Below are 16,938 nucleotides of genomic sequence, written 5' to 3' on the forward strand. Positions count from 1 at the left end.
ATTTTTCTTTTTATTGGTGTCTGAAAAGTTTTAACCTACCCCTCTGCAATGCAATTGGCATCTCAATCAGTTTTTTTTTAATTCTTTTTGGGCTTTCAGATCAATTATAGTCAGAATATTAGTCTCCACATAAACGTAACCAGTATATGGTCTGTTAGCTTCGTGATGCCAGAGCCACTTGGAGTTAACATATGTCAATAAGCCTGTATGTCCTAAAAATACACATTTAGGACAAAATGTTTTTCTTGTCCTATGCTGCTGCCCGAAAACTGCAAGTCTGTGTGTGTGTTTTTGTGTTCATACATCTATTTGTGTGTTGTCACTTTGCCCACTCGGGGTTACCTAATAGCTTGGCAGCAGTGTGTCTCTCCACCTATGCCATGTGCCTCCTTATAATCTGACCGTAGCTAAATTAAAAGTCCTTTTGGTGCGGAAGTGGACGACAGTGTTTCCCTGTAGCTCACCTAGCCTCCCTCCTGCCTCCCCCTGCCTCTCCTCTTTCTCTACCCTCTTGCCCTGGTGGCCCACAGCCCATTTTCCCACTAAGACCAGGTGTCCCACCACACCAGAGAAGAGTGTGTCTTAATCAGTACCGCAGACGTGCACGCCACACAATGCAGGACACACGCACACACTCACATGCGCTCAACATAGACTCACAACCACGCATCCATCCATGCAAAGTCAAATTAAGCACACACACACACACACACACTGCGAGGGGCGCCCCACTGTCACCCTGCCTTATGTCTAGGAGTGACACTTGGATGACACCAGCAGCAGGATTATAAGAGCATATTTATTAGCCTTAGCACCGGCCATGTGCAAGGCAGGGGCAGGAGCGCACACACAGATACAGAAGTACAGTGAGTGAGGGAAGCCAGGAACAGAAACTAAATGACAATTAAACCTCATTAATTATTCAATAGCTAGATGGAGATAGTGGCAAACATTCAGGGCCAGGTCAGATTCTTCAAATCTGTGCACCTGTTACAGATTTTTAACTGTATATTGCGAGATTTTCTCAAAACCATGCATGATTTTTTACACTGTTGTGGGGTATTAAAATCTAATTATATCATTAAATGTAATTATGCATGTAAATTTATTTGATTATTTGAAATAGGGGTGTTTAAAGTTCTTATCCATAGTCAGTGTGTTAGTTACAGTAGATGGTGGTTGGCACATCCCAGTTTGGAGAAGCAGCAGGAGCACTGGAATAGGAAGCAAAGCAATGAACTGCTGTAGACAGAGTTGGCTACAAAAGCTATTTTAGAAAAATCTACACTATATTGAGATCATTTTTACTGCTTTACTTTGCCGTCAGACAGCTCTTTCAACCAGGAGACCACCATTATACAAGCCAGATCTCATGCTCTCCAAACCAACCAGGGGAAAAGAATAATTTTACCTCGCAAAACACAGGAGTTACTGGTCTGCTGCTGCCTTGACTTGTTAGTTAGTTTGTGTTGTCGTGTGACTTCTGTAAATCCAAACTATCCTTTTAAAACACAATAATGCTAACAAACTAACAGATCGAGGTAGCGGTAGTCCGGTTAGTTTGGAGATACCAATATTTGGTGGTTTACCATCAGAAAAGACTGTCTGACATCAGAGTAAAGTGGTTAAAATATTCTAAATATAGCATAGACTTCAATTTAGGTTTTTTTTCAGGTAGGCCTTTTTTGGGGTATGCCGGCCAGCATCTACTGCAGGTTACACATTGACTATGATACCTCATACAACCCCACTTCAAATGATCCCTTTTACAAGCCATAAGTATAACAATTGAACAGTGCAGAGAGAAAAATACTGCTGGTCATATTTTGAAATCTACATCACATCCAAACACTGATAAACATCATGCACTTAATGGGCAGTGAAAAGGAAGTGGCCACTGCTTCCGATGAAAAATACTCTCTTTACTGTCAGGTTTACCCTGCACAAACCTTGACACCGGAACGCATTAAGAAATTTTTCATATTGAGATCAAGAGACAAGTCGGAGATAAGGATGAAAGGACTTTAGTATTTAAAGGAGAGAATTGTTAAATAGAAGAAAAACAAAGACTTGACTCACTGGTGCCACTTCCCTCCTCCCCTGTCCTTATTATCCTGTTTTGACGCTTTAGGGAGACAAATGAACTTCAGGTGCCTTGAAATCTCGTAATGAACTCTCTCTTACCCCTCAGCCTGTCCTGCCTACACTAAGCTGCCACAGCAGCCATTGCTTTATTTCCCTTTGGTGTACATAAGCAGCTGCACAGATCCAGAGTCACCTGCTTAAGTGGAGGCCACACGCTGACTGGGTTCACCTGTATGTGCATACTAGTACACAACCTGCCAATCTACTACCCTAAGCCTACTGTGTGTATGTACTTGAAAACACACACGTGTGCAGTGTGTCTGCTACAATAAACATACAATGTGTCACTTCATGTGTAGATGAAAAAGCTGTGCTGCAGCTTTTTATGTGTTAACAGGCAGGCACCGTAAGAGCTTGTGTATTTTCCTACATCAAATAATCACTCTGTGATTATCTGACTCAATAGAAAGACAAGCACCAAACAAATAGCATGGGGCATCTCCTCCGCAAACAAGCCAAATAGATTTTCTGTTTAGCACAGCCTTTTCAGCTACCAAGTCCCATTTCTATCTGTGTCTCTGTCTGCCTGGCTGCATCTGTTTTCACATGTGCACTGCTCCAAAACCACGCCAAGTTAGTGCAGTCTAAATATACAAATGCGCAAGGATGTGATACTCCCACTCATCCTCCCTTCCTAAATTTGTCATTCTCTTTTTCTGTCAAAGATATGGCAACATGACAACATGTTTAAAGGAATGTGGGGTTGTATGAGGTATTTAACAATAGTATTTGCTGCAGCAGATGCCGGCTGACAAGCCCCAGTGCGGAGAAGCAGGGGCACCAGCATGAAAGCTAAGCAATGAACTGCTGTGGACAGGGTCAGCAGCAAAAGGTATTTTAGACAATTAAAAAAAGGTCCAGCTAAAACAGATCAATATCACTTTAAGTGTACGCTATATTTAGAATACTTTCACTGCTTTACCTTTAGGATGTGCACAATTAGTTGATTATACAATTAAATATTGCCACCCTCGCTAGACAGCACCAGTAATACTAGTTGGTCAAGTTATTTCTGAATATTTTATCGATGTCGATGTTACACAGCTACCTGCTACTAGCCCTAGCAGACAGCAGTTGTCCTCTCCCCTCACCAATACCTGGATGGCCTGAATGTTAGTATTAGCAAAAAGAGACAGATGATACCTCCTAAAACCAGTCTGGTTTGTCATTATTTGGATCTAAAAAATGAATATAAGGTTGTATGTAGGCTGTGTCAGAATGAACTGGCAAATACACACTTGACTGGAATAATATTTAATCACATACAGCAGAGGCAGATGGACGTTAACCTGCAAGGAGAGCAGGGTGCTGCTACTGCTAGTACTGCTAATATTTCATGGCAGCTCATGTCAGCTCCAGGTAGACTCTGTGATCCTCTGTGATATTTAGTGAGTTGTTGTCACGTTTTGTAGGATAACTTGCAATATTCATGACACAGTGCAGTGCCTCACATTTCAGCAGTATTTATAAAATGATTTAATTACTGAACTATGTGATTAATGGTTTTAAATGGTTCTTATTACACACTGGGACAGTGTTTTTAGACAGTGTTTGAGTGAGTGTGAATCCTTTTAAAACACTCGAGTCGCACAATAACACAAATCAGCTACAGAACTGAGGCAGTGACAGGTCAGCAGCTTCCATGTTCTGCAAAGTACAGTACTGATTTTTGATTTTTGGTTGGTTTGGAGAGAGTAATATTTGGCTTAGATATCAACCTTCTTCCCATCTGAAAAGTAAAGCTGTGAAAAAGTTCCAAATATAGTGCACACTTAAACTGATATTGATTTTTTCTTTTAGGTGGACCTTTTGTGAAGTGGCTAAAATACCTATTTCTGCAGACCCTGTCCACATCAGTTCATTGCTTTGTTTCCATGCTTTTACTCTGCTCTGCTTCTCCAAACTGGGGTTGTGCCACCCGCCATCTACTGCTAATACATCGACTGATACAACCCTACTTCAAATAATCCCTTTAATGCTATAGAGCTGGTCAGCATTTAGACATATAAGAGAAAAGCGGTGGCACATTTGTAGCCTTGATGTAAAAATCAAACCTAAATGCCATGTAACAGCCAGTTACTGTAAGCATTTCCAAGTCATAGAGAGAAAAGGATGTAGAGAAAAAGAGGGAGAGCGGCCATATCATTAGGACAAATGCAGACACAGGAAAGAGAGAATGAGAGAGCCGCCTAGATCGAGGAAGAGGAACGGGCAAATGAAGAGTGACACAGATTGGAGTAGAACATATGTTAGGCTCAGGCAGCATGGCTAGCTTTCTACTTTCCTTGAGCTCTTTTCACAGCCATGGATGTATATGGAGTTGGCCGGCTGGCTAGCTGGCTGGCACTGTTGGCTGCTCAGTGGTCCTGAACCAGCCTATTTGAAAAGCCTGATGTGTTTTATTTGGGCCTGCTTCACACTGTCATCTGCGCACGGAGATGGACTGTAATTGAGAGTCAACTCTAATCTGCGTGGAGGCAGGCTGAGGAAAGTCTGCGAGGTGAAGAGAAAAAGAAGTCCCTGAATTAAACCTTGTGTAGTGGTGTTTTTTTTTTTATTCAGAATATGAATATTCTTGACCAAATTATTTGAATGTTTTTGTCTTATTTTCTTCTTCTGTTTGTGGTTGATATCATATCTTGTCTGCTCTCCTGTATTGTCCCCACGGCTAAAACACACGCATCCATTTTATTCCAACTTTACCTCACTGGAAAATGTTGAACTCAAGGTCACAGCTGTCAATTATCTTTTTCATTCACCCTTTTCACTCCTCTTTTTCTCCTCTCACACATGCATGATCTTTTTTTTCCCCCACATTTGGTTTCAAGCAACACAACTACAGTACCTTTTGTATCCAACAACATCGAAGAGAAAGTTTGCCTTGCAGGAGTTTTTGTGTGTGAGTCTGTGTGTGCATGGTCATGTGTTCTTCTGGCAAAATGGCAAATCTGTAGTTAACCTTGGGAAGCAAATACTAGCTGAAAGGAGCACTGATTTTGGGAGGCTAGACCCCAGTCTCTAATGGTCTAAAACAATTCAAACATATCAAAGAAGAGCTGCTCTGGGTTTGTGTGTTAGTGTGTGTATGTGTGGGTGTGAATTCATTATTGCTATGACTAATTTTAGCCTATGCCCACACACGCATGTTTTCATTTTAAAACGGCTTTTTAAAACAAAAACAATATCCGTCCAAATGAGCGCTTAGGCACAGTTTCAGAAATGAAGCACATTTAAAAAAGGCATCAAAACTGAAGCGATCAAGCAACAACTTGTCTGACTGAGCGGAAGTGTACTGTGGATATAAGTCTGCCATTGGTTGCGCTGTCAAGTGGCATCACAGTGTCCGCTATCTACGTTGTCAAAGTCCCCAGAAAACAAGAACAACCTCGGAGCTGCAACCTACATGCTAAAAACGACAGATTAGCTCCTGGATCACTGATGGTACGAACGTAAACAAGCTAACTGCTGTTAACTTTTCTTTTGCAGTGATGTAGTCATTTTAATGCCAGAGCTCGCCTCTCGACGTGCACGTGTGCCACCAAAACAAGTTCACCCTCTGCACTGTTTTGCAGCAGCACCGTCACTGCATCCTAGGCTTGGCACCGCCCTCCAGAGCGCTGTGGAGAGAGGTCTGGCTATGCGAGGCTAAGCATCTAAAAGAGTACATGATAGGTGCAGGATGAATCAGGGAATGACTTGTCATGACTGATAAGATCCAATCAGGAAGTGAACATGTGTGTCTGCATCATCATTTCCAAAAATCTCCTTCTCTGGCCGTTCAGACCTAAATGCATGCCAGTTCTCAAGTTCTCAAACTAAAATGGTGCCAAAAGATTTTCCAAAAGTCTCTGTTTTAGGGTAAATGTAGTAAAAGTTATACATTTTAAAACAAAAATGTATTAGTGTGGATGCAGCCATGATGTTAGTGTAATCCAAATGGCACATTTCCCATTTCCAAAGACATATAATAATGGGAAAAATGTTTTTAAAACATTTAGAAACATATTGGAGTATATTTAGAAAATATGTAGGCCTAGTTTACTTTCTTAAAACTTGTCCAAAACTGTGCGCATGATGGTGGAACACACTGAAAGCTTAAATGAATCATTTAATAAACACAAAGCAGTTGAATCCAAACACTTCTGAGTATTAATTTAAAAACTTGTGGCTCTACCGTTTAAATTAGGCTAGCACAACATGATTTATATAGTAATACATCAAGTGTACACTCTGTGAATGAGGGATTAAATGTGCTGGACTGGGGTTCAACAAGCGGTTTGCTGCGACATTAGGAATCTCAGGCAAAATTCTGAGTGAAAACCCACCAAAGCAAGCATGAACACTGGATTCATACTTTATCCAAAATACTTCCCTGGGTGCCATACTGGCAAAGATGTCAAAATATGACAGATTTTCTTTGCACTGATCAGAGGGTTATGGCATCAGAACAGCGCTCAGGAAAGAATATAGAATCTGTCGAAGAATTCACATCTGAAATCTCACCAATTAACTTTTTGGAGCTTTGCTTTTTAACTTATGCCATAGAATGGCATAAATTACTTTAAAAACACCAAAACTTCCATGAGGTTGTTCACACAGATAGCAAGAGATTACGGGCGGTGAACTTGGCATTTCATCCTTGCATCTATAGCGAAGTTCAAGCTACATGCAAAGTTTATATTATATTCAATCGAACTGATTAACAACGTAATAGGGTTCAAAAATCATTGATACACTGAAGCGGTCAGGTTGGGAGCACATATTTCTCCTTGTTGCATTTAGTTTTACCTGACTGATGTGTTTTGACTGTAGCTGAAACTGTACCTTATAAACAAGTGCTTTCCCCAGGATTCCTGAGACATTGTGCTTCTGTCTTATTTTCAGTAAAAATATTAATCCCTTATTGCTATTCCAACATTCGTGTTCCATATTTGAACGTACATGTGTTTGTGTGTTCTTGAGGAGAGGTATGGGGGAGCTGGTACTTCTGTGCTACACTGTAACAACATAACACACACTGTGTTTGTGTGTAGTCCATGCTAACAGACTGCCAGTGAGAGTACGGAGCTACAGTATAGCAGTGGGGTTAGGTGGGGAGCTGTACAGTATGTGCTGGGGGCAGGGAGCAACTCAGCAAGGCAAGGCCCTTCTGTCTCCTTGTCATCGCCTGGTGCCATTGGGGGTTGAAAGTGCCAGTGTGTGCATGTGTGTGTGTGTGTGAGCGACGCGGTGATGCGGGTGGGCGCGCAGCCGAACGGGCACTTGACTGGCGCTGTGGCACTTAGCTAGCACGTAGCTGCTGGCTTGGCGGTGCTCCAGGTTAACTCGCCGTGCTGTGAGGTTTTTTGTATCCATGTGCGTTGGGTGATGTGGCACCAGATGCCACTCCATGTGCCCAAATCCTGTTGACATTTGGAGCGTGGGCAAGCGGGCACACAGGAAGGAAGCAGAAAAGAGGAGGGAAATTTAATTAAGATGAAACAGCAGCCTCAACCGCCGTTACAGTATGTTGTGTTGTAGCCTGTAGACGCAAGCAAAGTCAGCCAGATGCACAAACACAACAAAGGAATGCAAATATACTCACCTTTTTTGTTGCCAGTTGGACTCTGCATATATATATTTTTTGCCCTGTCAGAGAATCTGGCAGATAGAAAGAGCAAAGGCTGCACGGTTTAGGCGAGCAGAAGACGGAGGGGCAGGAGGAGGGAAGGTGATTGAGAAATGGGCTTGCGTGTGCATGGACAAGGGGGGTAATTTGATTAAGCAGGCTGACAGAAGGAGGAAGTGGGAATGGTAGGGTGACAGGTTCATGCCAACTCCTCCTGGCATGGCCTTCACCCTTATTTCTGACTGAGAGGAAATGGAGGCTTTCAGGATTTTGCCCAAGATCACAGCAGAGGAGGCCGAGAAATGGTCAGATTCAGATAAAAGAGGTCGCTTTAAGGACAGAGGGAGCGCGACAAGGGGCAGTAGAGAGAAGCAGAAGAAGAAGAGGTGACAGGGAGAATCACACTGGGAGTCAAAGTAAAGGAGGTGAGATAGAAAGGTGGTGAGTAGGTGGTGACATGAGGAAACGGCAGGGGGTGAAAGAGTAAGAGGTGTAAGGGACAAACTGATGGCACCATGTTAGAAAACCCCTCTTACAGTTTTTATTCAACTTTCACATGGTCAAATCTATTTTTGTGCTGATAAAAATAAAGTTTTTTAATCTCAAGTCTGGAAATTGCATCTTAAATCAGTGGCTGCAGCACATTTTCACATTTCTGTTCCTACACTCTTAGAAATAAAGAGGTAAATAAAGGTTTTATAAAGTTTTACCCAGAACCCTCTATGTGAGGTTCAACAGGCAGTCCTTCGACGGTACAATGATTACGCTAAGAACCCTCTCTGGAGGTTCTATCCAGAATCTTTCCACCTTATAAGGGTGCTAACTAGATCCTGCCAAGGGGGTTCTGCCAAGAGCTTTTTTATATTCCAAGGGTTTGACCTAGAACCTACCGAGATGGTTCTCCTGCAAAACCTTTTATATTCCTTGATTTTTTTTTCTGTAATCCTCCCAGATGTTCCCACTGAAACTCCTTTATATAAGGATTTCATCTTGAACCCACCCAGAGGGTTCTACCTCAAATGTTTTTATATTTCAAGGGTTTTATCTAGAACCCTTCCAGGGGGCAGGGTTGCCCAGAACTCTTTTATATTTCAAAAGGCAGCAGGAGGAAAAGTTATTGAGAAATGGTTTTATATTCCAAGGGCTTTACGTAGAACCCACCCACTGGATTCAATCAATAGTCCTTTTTTATTATGGTACAACAAATCCTTGACTGAAGAGTTCTTTAGGATTTTCAAAAGTCCTTGTAGAACTTCCAAAAAGGGTTCGCCAAAAGCAAATGGTTCTGGGTAGAACCTCAGCCCTTCAGGAAGAATCACTTTGGAACTTGTGTCTTAGAATGTATTATTTTAATATTTCCACTTTTTTTGACAGTTAATGTCACAATGCTAATCGTCATCATTAGCAGGATCGTTATCACCATTTTGCGCTTAAGGTGTTGAACATGTTGTATTAATAATTTAAAATATCACGCTTGTTCTTCTAGCATAAAACATAACTGCAGGAGTGGTTTGGGAGGCTATGAGGGCCAGTTTGGGCGGTCCCCAACATGATCTTCAGGATCTAACACTAAAATCCAGGCAAACACACACTCTCTCTCTCTCTCACACACACGCAGCCTCATTTAGATGCAGAAGGCTGGGGCTGACGTCTAGCATCAGGTCTCACAATAATTATTTTAAATTGCTACGAGGAACACAGGTCCTGGTGGGATATATTACCTCTACTCTAACCAGAGATGAATTTCACACTGCACATACATACACTACAACCTTCTGGCTTTATATATATATTTATATAAATATATATATTGTGTGTGTGTGTGCATACTGTAGGTCACAAACACACGTGCATGCATACCTGCGTGCTTGTGTGTTTGAAAGCACACGTGGCTGGTGGGTGTTCTTTTTCTCTGCGTCAGGGTAATGTATATATTTCAGGAGAGTCTAGCATTAATTTTTTACATGTTGAGACAAGGTCATGAGACTGCATCTGTATGCTTATGTATGTATATATGTACAACTGTGAGGCTGCTGTGCTGAGTGGGTGTGCTGTGACTGCTCATCTATATAAGTGGTTATTTTGATCAGGTATCTTGAGTGTGGATCACACTTATTCCCTGCAGACCTGAGCACCCACTAGACACACACAAACACACACACACACACTGTAGACTCTCTGTGTTATTGTGTACAGCATTGCTTCCATGTACCTGTCTCTTTAGACTACATCCGTTTGACTGGGTCAGTGAGTTGAAGAGTGTGTGTGTGCATGTAATGTCACCCATGCCCTGAACATACATATTTTAAACACATAGTATGTTTTTTTCTGCTTTGAACAAATAGAAATATAATCAGTCCAGAGGGTTGATGTACACTACAACTGAAAATAATAATTAAACGGAAAGAGACATCAAGCAAATATTTTGAAGCATTTTACAGCAAGTATTTTAAAACTCAGAAGCAAAATACAGCTGGAGTGAAGAAATGAACGGCCACCCGCTAATGACTGAAAGTATGAACCAGGACAAAAATGGCTACCAATAAACACCACCAAGTTATGCACGGTGCAAACACTAATGAAAAGTAACTTAACAAGCTGCTCAGTCTAGGCATGATGTGAATTGTGGGCTGTTGCTGCAGCGTTTTAGTATGAAGCCTAGTTCTGATCCGCCTTCATTTGTCCTGTTAAAGTTCCTGCATTATGAGCCATGTCTACTATATGTCAGTCACACATTTGTGTCCTTTCTTTGCATTGATTTCAGCTTTGATGAACTCTGAGGTGGCAGAGTTTCAGCCTCGACTAGCGGCTGGGTGATATGGCTTAAAAATAATATCTCAATATGTTTAGCTTACTCCGCAATATCTCATATTTATCTCAATGTACACATTTTATCTGAAATCAAATAGTGGATACATATGATGAATATGATGCATTACTCTAGATCAAACTATCCAACAGTATGTAAAGTAGCTAAAATGAGTTGACGGTGAATGTTTACAGCAGTAATATTACTCTGGATATAGTAATAAAGCACTGACAGGGACCATTTAACTGCACAGTAAATAAGGCTGCATTTACTTTTGGCACCTTCAGTCAATTTGGCTATAGTACTTACATATTTTTACTTTAGTAAAAAATATTTTGCTAAAGCAATGGACATGAATTACACACACACAACCTGTATGTTACCAACTGAACCGTCCCCTTTAAGAAAAGTGGGCTTGAGGGTAACCTGTGTGACCGAGGTGTGGAGGGGTTTGTGGTGAGAGTGAGTTCACCGGTTAGCTGCTACAAGTCAAGCTAAATTTAAATAGCCTCAAACTGGAGGTCTTGCAGATATTTTAAGGAGCTGGGGGCTGCAGGTAGAGTAGCAAATGTGATCAGATGATCAATCATGTCTTCTCATGACTGAAGGAAAGTAACTGCCTGTCAGTAACGCTGAAAACTCAAATATGACAATATGGTCATCGTACATTAATTCATACTGGAATATAATGAATGAAATTGATATATCATCGAGCCCTAGCCTTAATCAGTAGCAAAGTCATTTGTCTTGGTAGGTGATGGTCACTGTTTGTGACCAGGCCTCAGCAATAATCAAAGTGCCAAAATCTACCACCTTTTTCTAACCTTACCCAAACAGTTCCCTAAACCTCAAATAGTGATATTTCCTTAGCTTAGCCAAAGTGCTTGTGTTGCAGGAGTGTGGAAGTGAACCCCAGTCTGTTGTGTTAAAGTCCTGCACTTTGTACGTCGTCCATCCACCCTAACAACCCCCCTGCAAACCCAGAACGTTAAATAATGTATTGTTTCAAATAAACTTTATCTGAAAATAATTCCAGCATGAATTACACTTACCACCACAATTTTATTATGAAAACAAGTTAGTAATTTACTTGTAATTTTTAGGAGACAAGGTTGGCATTATGCTGTTAATACAAACTCAACACTTCCTGTATCTGTTTCAAATTAAAAGCCTTCTAGCGCTTCATTGTAAGTTTGTCCAATATGAGCTGCTGTGATGTCCTTTTATAATGAATAAATACATTTCATATACATGTTAAATTCATGCTTTGTTGTGGTTATAAATGTAGATGTTATTAAAATTCATTACATATTTTTCTAAGTTTGGGTCCCTGGAAGACACCAAATTACTGTTTTGTGTCTCGAGCTAAAAAAGTTTGAAGACCTCTGATTTAATGGCAGTGATTATACCAAAAGAAACCTGAACAGCTCCTCATTTTTTTTATAGTTTGGCTCCTAAAACCTCCTATAACTAAACTATTAGCTACTTCCTGACCACTACCGTCTGAAAAATCCAGTGTGTGTGTGTGTGTGTGTTTTCTCTATGTGTTTTATTCAAGCACAACTGGACATGTACTTGAAAATGCCATGTCTATTATGTCTAACTAAAATTGAGGATTCTCATCGAGTATGCAAGTGACAGCAGCACTCCTCATAATAAAGGTGGCACACTGTCATTGTGTGACTCTGCTGGGCGGAGAGGAGGTAATGATGTGAGGTATATACGGATTTAACAGTCATAGTCCATGTGAGTCGGGATGTACAGCTTCATAAACTCAACAGAAAGAGAAAGAGGGAGAGAATTACGGAGTCAGGGAGTCAGATGCATTCCTCCTCTCCTCCATCCTCGCATTTCCCCCATCCTTCCTTCCTTCCCTCCCTCCATCCCTCTCTTTCTCTCCCTTCTTTAACCCACACCTGAACCTGTCAGCTCCGTATTGCAGAGAATTTTCCAGCAGCTCTTCGACATCTCACTCTCGCCCTGCCTGTCAAAGACCGCTGAGGGCATAGAGGGAGAGAGAGGGGATGTACTGATGAATCCTCTCACAGAGCAGAGAGTTCACCTCTCAGGTAATCCTATAAAAAGCCAAGGTGAGATGCTCCTCTGCCTCCCGCTCATTATAGCATCTTTACCCTGCACCGCAGCCACTGCTCTCTTCCTAGAGGTATATTGGGATAGTGGTGCAGGGGGCGGGGGGTGGTGGTGGTGGGGGAGCTGGGCAGGTGGGGGCAAAGAGAAAAGGGGAGAGGGAGACCTTCTCACTATGCACACAGTGCTCGCACGTTGCACCGCATGCGCCACATCTGTTAGACTTTTTTGTACCTCTCCTTCTTCTTCTTCTTCTCCTTCCCTCTCCCTCCTTCTCTTTCTCTTTCTCTCTCTGTGTCCCTCCCTCCCTCCCCTCCACTCCCCTCTCAGTTCCTTTTTTAATCTTTTATTCATAGCTTAGCAGGTGATGAAAAATTTATGCCCTGAGTCTGGCATTGAAATAAATGCAAAACGAAAACAGAAGCAGTTTATACTGACAGTCTGAATATCTCTATCTAGAACAAGGCTGCTCGCTGCAAATCAGGAAGCCTGGTGCTCTCCTGTTAACTCCGCTGTGTAAATGATGCTTTGTGGCTTCCTGCGAAGCCAGAAGATTAGTGTGTTTTGTTTTTTCCTCTACTCTCCTCCTGTCATCTTACCAGAGGGGAGGGAAGTGGGCACTTTTTTTTTTTTTTTTCGGGCACCTTATCCCAAATCTTTTCAGTAACTCCCCTCCCATATCCACTCACCCACCAGCCCAGCCCTCTTACACCTCCCTCCCCTTCCTCTGCCTTGTTTGTGGGTAGCCGATCAAAGTGGGCGAAGTGTTAGATTTGTTGTTCTACATGGTGATTGTGTGTATTCTCAGGTGTATTCTCAAGTGTGTATATGTGTGTGTGTGTGTGTGTGTGTGTGAGCTCTAAAGTCCCCAGCCTGGTTTTAAAAGAAAATATCCACCCACACACACATACACATACAGATACACACATATCAGTCGGCCCTCACGGCTTATAAGAGGGACTATCCCTCTCTTTGGAAGTGTGATACAGAGGCTAACTCTTCCCGCCAGCACTGGCATATTGCTGCTGTTGGTTTTGAAAGTGGTATCCCCCTACCTCCGCCTTTCTCCACCCTTCATTTTAAATCTCTGTGTTTTATGAAACCCGACCAAGCGATCTGTAAAAAACTATTTGCGCAATAAAAAAAACAGCTATGTTAGTGAATATGCATCATGCAAAAAAAAGTTGTACAATCTTTACAGCGGGATTGTTATTAAATGTGTAGAGACCTCATGCTTTGTAACAGTGGGTTTTTCTGTGAATATTTGTGTGTGTGAGAGAGACGGGGCGAATAAGAGCATGCATGCATGTGTGTGTGTGTGTGTGCGCGCATGTACGGTGCGTTGTGAAGTCCTGCTGTCAGCTGTAATGATGTGTTGTGGTAGAGTGCTGAGAGCAGAGAGGCCGGCTTGGCCTCGGCCATGGATCTAACTACTGATCTGATACTCTCTGACAGCCAGGGAGAGGGAGAGAGGGAGATATAGAGATGGAGTGAGAGATGGAGGAGGGAGGGAGAGCAGAGAGACCCGATTTAGGGCAGAGAGAAGGGATGGATGGAAGTTAGGGCCTGTACTCTTAGAAACAAAAGTGCTAACTACAGTCATAAAGGGGTCTTCGGCTTGTCCCCGTTAGGGCTGTGTGTTGGCAAGAATCTGATGATACGAAACATAGAACACACCACCATATGCATAAAATCTGACTTTGAAAATGTTTACTTTTATGCAATCTGAACAAAAGATGGAAAATGACAACACTTTTATGCCACAAATCTTTGCATGTGTCACGATACAGTATAACAAAACATAATCGCAGTCCTCAAGTATATCAGTATTTTCTTATTTCTCTAGTTCCCATAGGGCAATACTTTTTGGTTACTGGTGGAACCTTTTATTGGAACCCTTTGAAAGAATCCCACCTAGATCCCACGAGAAGGGTTATACCTAGAGTCATCCGTGAAAGGTTTCACCTAAAAGTTCCACTTCACACTTTTATGGTGCCATGATTTCACCCAGAACCCTCTCTGGGGTTCTGAATCTTTCCACCTCCCAAAGGTGCTAATAAGAACCAGTGTGTTAAACTGCAAAAACTTTTATATTCCAAGAGTTTTACTACAGCAAACCTTTCTGTGTTCAAGGGTTTTATCTAGAATCCAGTGAGAGGTTTCTACCATAAACCCTTTCATATACCAAGGATTTTTTATCTACCTCTCAGGTTCAGGTCTTCAGGAAGAATCCTTTTGAACCCCTTTTTTAGAAGGAGCAGGAGGAGGGAGACAGACGAAGGACAAGCTAGGCTAAAAGAACCCCCTGTGAGACCACTAGCATGGTGCAAAGGTTCCACCTAGAACCCTCTCTGCAGGTTCTATCCACAGTCTTTTCACCTCATGGGTACTCATAAGAACCTACCCAGAAGGTTCTACTGCAAAACCTTTTATATTCAAAGATATATATATATATATTCCATTGTCTAGAATCCCGGTGGGTTCCACTGAGAGCTTTTTTTATTTTATGGTACAAATAATCCTTCAAGAATTTCAACACTCCTTGAAGACCTCTTCTTTGGATGAAATCTGTTCTTAATGGAACCCAGAAGAAGCCCTGACAACCACCTGCATTAAAAAAGCAAATGGTTCTGGGTAGAACCTCAGCTCTTCAGGAAACACCATTTTAAAATCCATATTTCTGAGAGTGTAGAGAGAGAAAGAGCATTCAGTGAGAGGGGAGATGAAGGACAAGCCAGGGCCAAAAGAAGAGGGAACAGGCATTTCTCTGCTCAGCTCTTCATGGCTGTAGTTTGAGGGTTAATAAATGTTTTGGTGCACACATACACACATATTATAATCATGGCTGCTGATATCAAAGCAAAATAATATTGTTTCCTACTGTAGGACTTAAAATAGTCCAGCTACAGTGAGGCATTCTCCTCTGGGAATTATCATCAAGGAAATTCTTGCATTAGTGTGTGCATGTGTGTGTGAGTGTGTGTCTGTTAGTGCATAAGCATGAGTGTAAGTGTAAGTGTAAGTGTGTGTGTGTGTGTGTGTGTGTGTGTGTGTGTGTGTGTGTGTGTCTGGCCTTGCCCCAGTGCCACAGTGCCAGTCGTTGGCAGAGCGTGGCGGTGTGTAGCGAGGACGAGTCGCCCAGCAATTAAATAAAGATCTCTAATTGGCTGCTTCATATTAGGGTCAGCAGCTGGAAAGAGAAGAGAGGTTTGTCGCATGCACTTTCACACACACATACACACACACACACCCGTGATACACACATGTGTACACACACGCTCACACCCATACACTCGCATACACAAACACGCACAGGCTCCTGAACAAAATTCAATTATTAATGGACTGATTGCTCGAGTGGAGCTTCTCTGGGAATCTGAACCTGCCACACTGAATAAAATAAAACCACTGCTTTACATTTTCATTATACCAAACCGTGTTTTAAATTGCAAATGCGTCTCGGAAACCCACCGTTGCCCCTCCCTCCTTCCCCTCCCTCTCCTTCCCCCGTTTTCCTTGCTGTCTCACTACAGCAACCCTCTCCTCCTCCTTGTGTCCCCTTCTTCCTCACCAGTTACATGTATCTATGCCCGTGCACACACACACTCGCACACACACACATGCACATTTTACTGCTGTGGCACGTGTGTACAGCCACCATTAAGCAGTCTTATTAAAGGGAAAGACTGTGCATGTTTGTGCGAGAGAGGAGTTGTGTGCATGAGGAAGTGCTTCTGGGCCGCGGCGGAGCTCCTTTGCTTATTTGCAATCAGGTCAGACAGACAGCACAGCCACATACACCACTGTCACCTCCCTCTAGACTCTTCCTCTCCTTCTCTCCATCCCTCTCTTCTATCTCTCCTCCTCTCCTCCTCCTCCTCCTCCTCCTCCTCCTCCTTCTTCCCCCTGCTTCTCTGTTTTTTTTTCCCAGCTCCAGTGAAATAGCACATTTTGTCAGGAGTTGGATATCTCAATTATCTCCTTCGTAATACTGAGGACATTCCTCTTTGTTTCGCCAACTCACTTTCTCTCCCATGCTCCCCCCCTCCTCTCTTCTCCTCCTCAGCTCCCCCCCTCGCTTGCATTTCCATTTCTAATTTGCCTCTGTATATTTCAGCCTCACCTTGGTTGCCCTCATTCTGTCGTAGGTTAACTTAAAGCCCAAATACTGATTCCACAGCACCCATAGTCAGGGTTGGGCGGGTTACTTTAAAAAAGTACTCCAATATAGTTTCTAATTACTTGAATGAAAAATGCAGCCAGTAACCTAATCCAAGTATCACAATGT

General features: G+C 42.3%; 1 protein-coding gene across 1 annotated transcript in view; it reads left to right on the forward strand.

Moving 5' to 3' along the window:
- The window catches only part of kiaa0825 (KIAA0825 ortholog), a 181,028-nt gene that overhangs the window by 117,405 nt on the left and 46,685 nt on the right, over window positions 1-16,938 (forward strand). The window lies entirely within an intron of this gene.

This window comes from Lutjanus erythropterus, chromosome 10 (assembly GCF_056507025.1).
Source record: "Lutjanus erythropterus isolate fLutEry1 chromosome 10, fLutEry1.hap2, whole genome shotgun sequence".
Lineage (NCBI taxonomy): Eukaryota > Metazoa > Chordata > Actinopteri > Lutjaniformes > Lutjanidae > Lutjanus > Lutjanus erythropterus.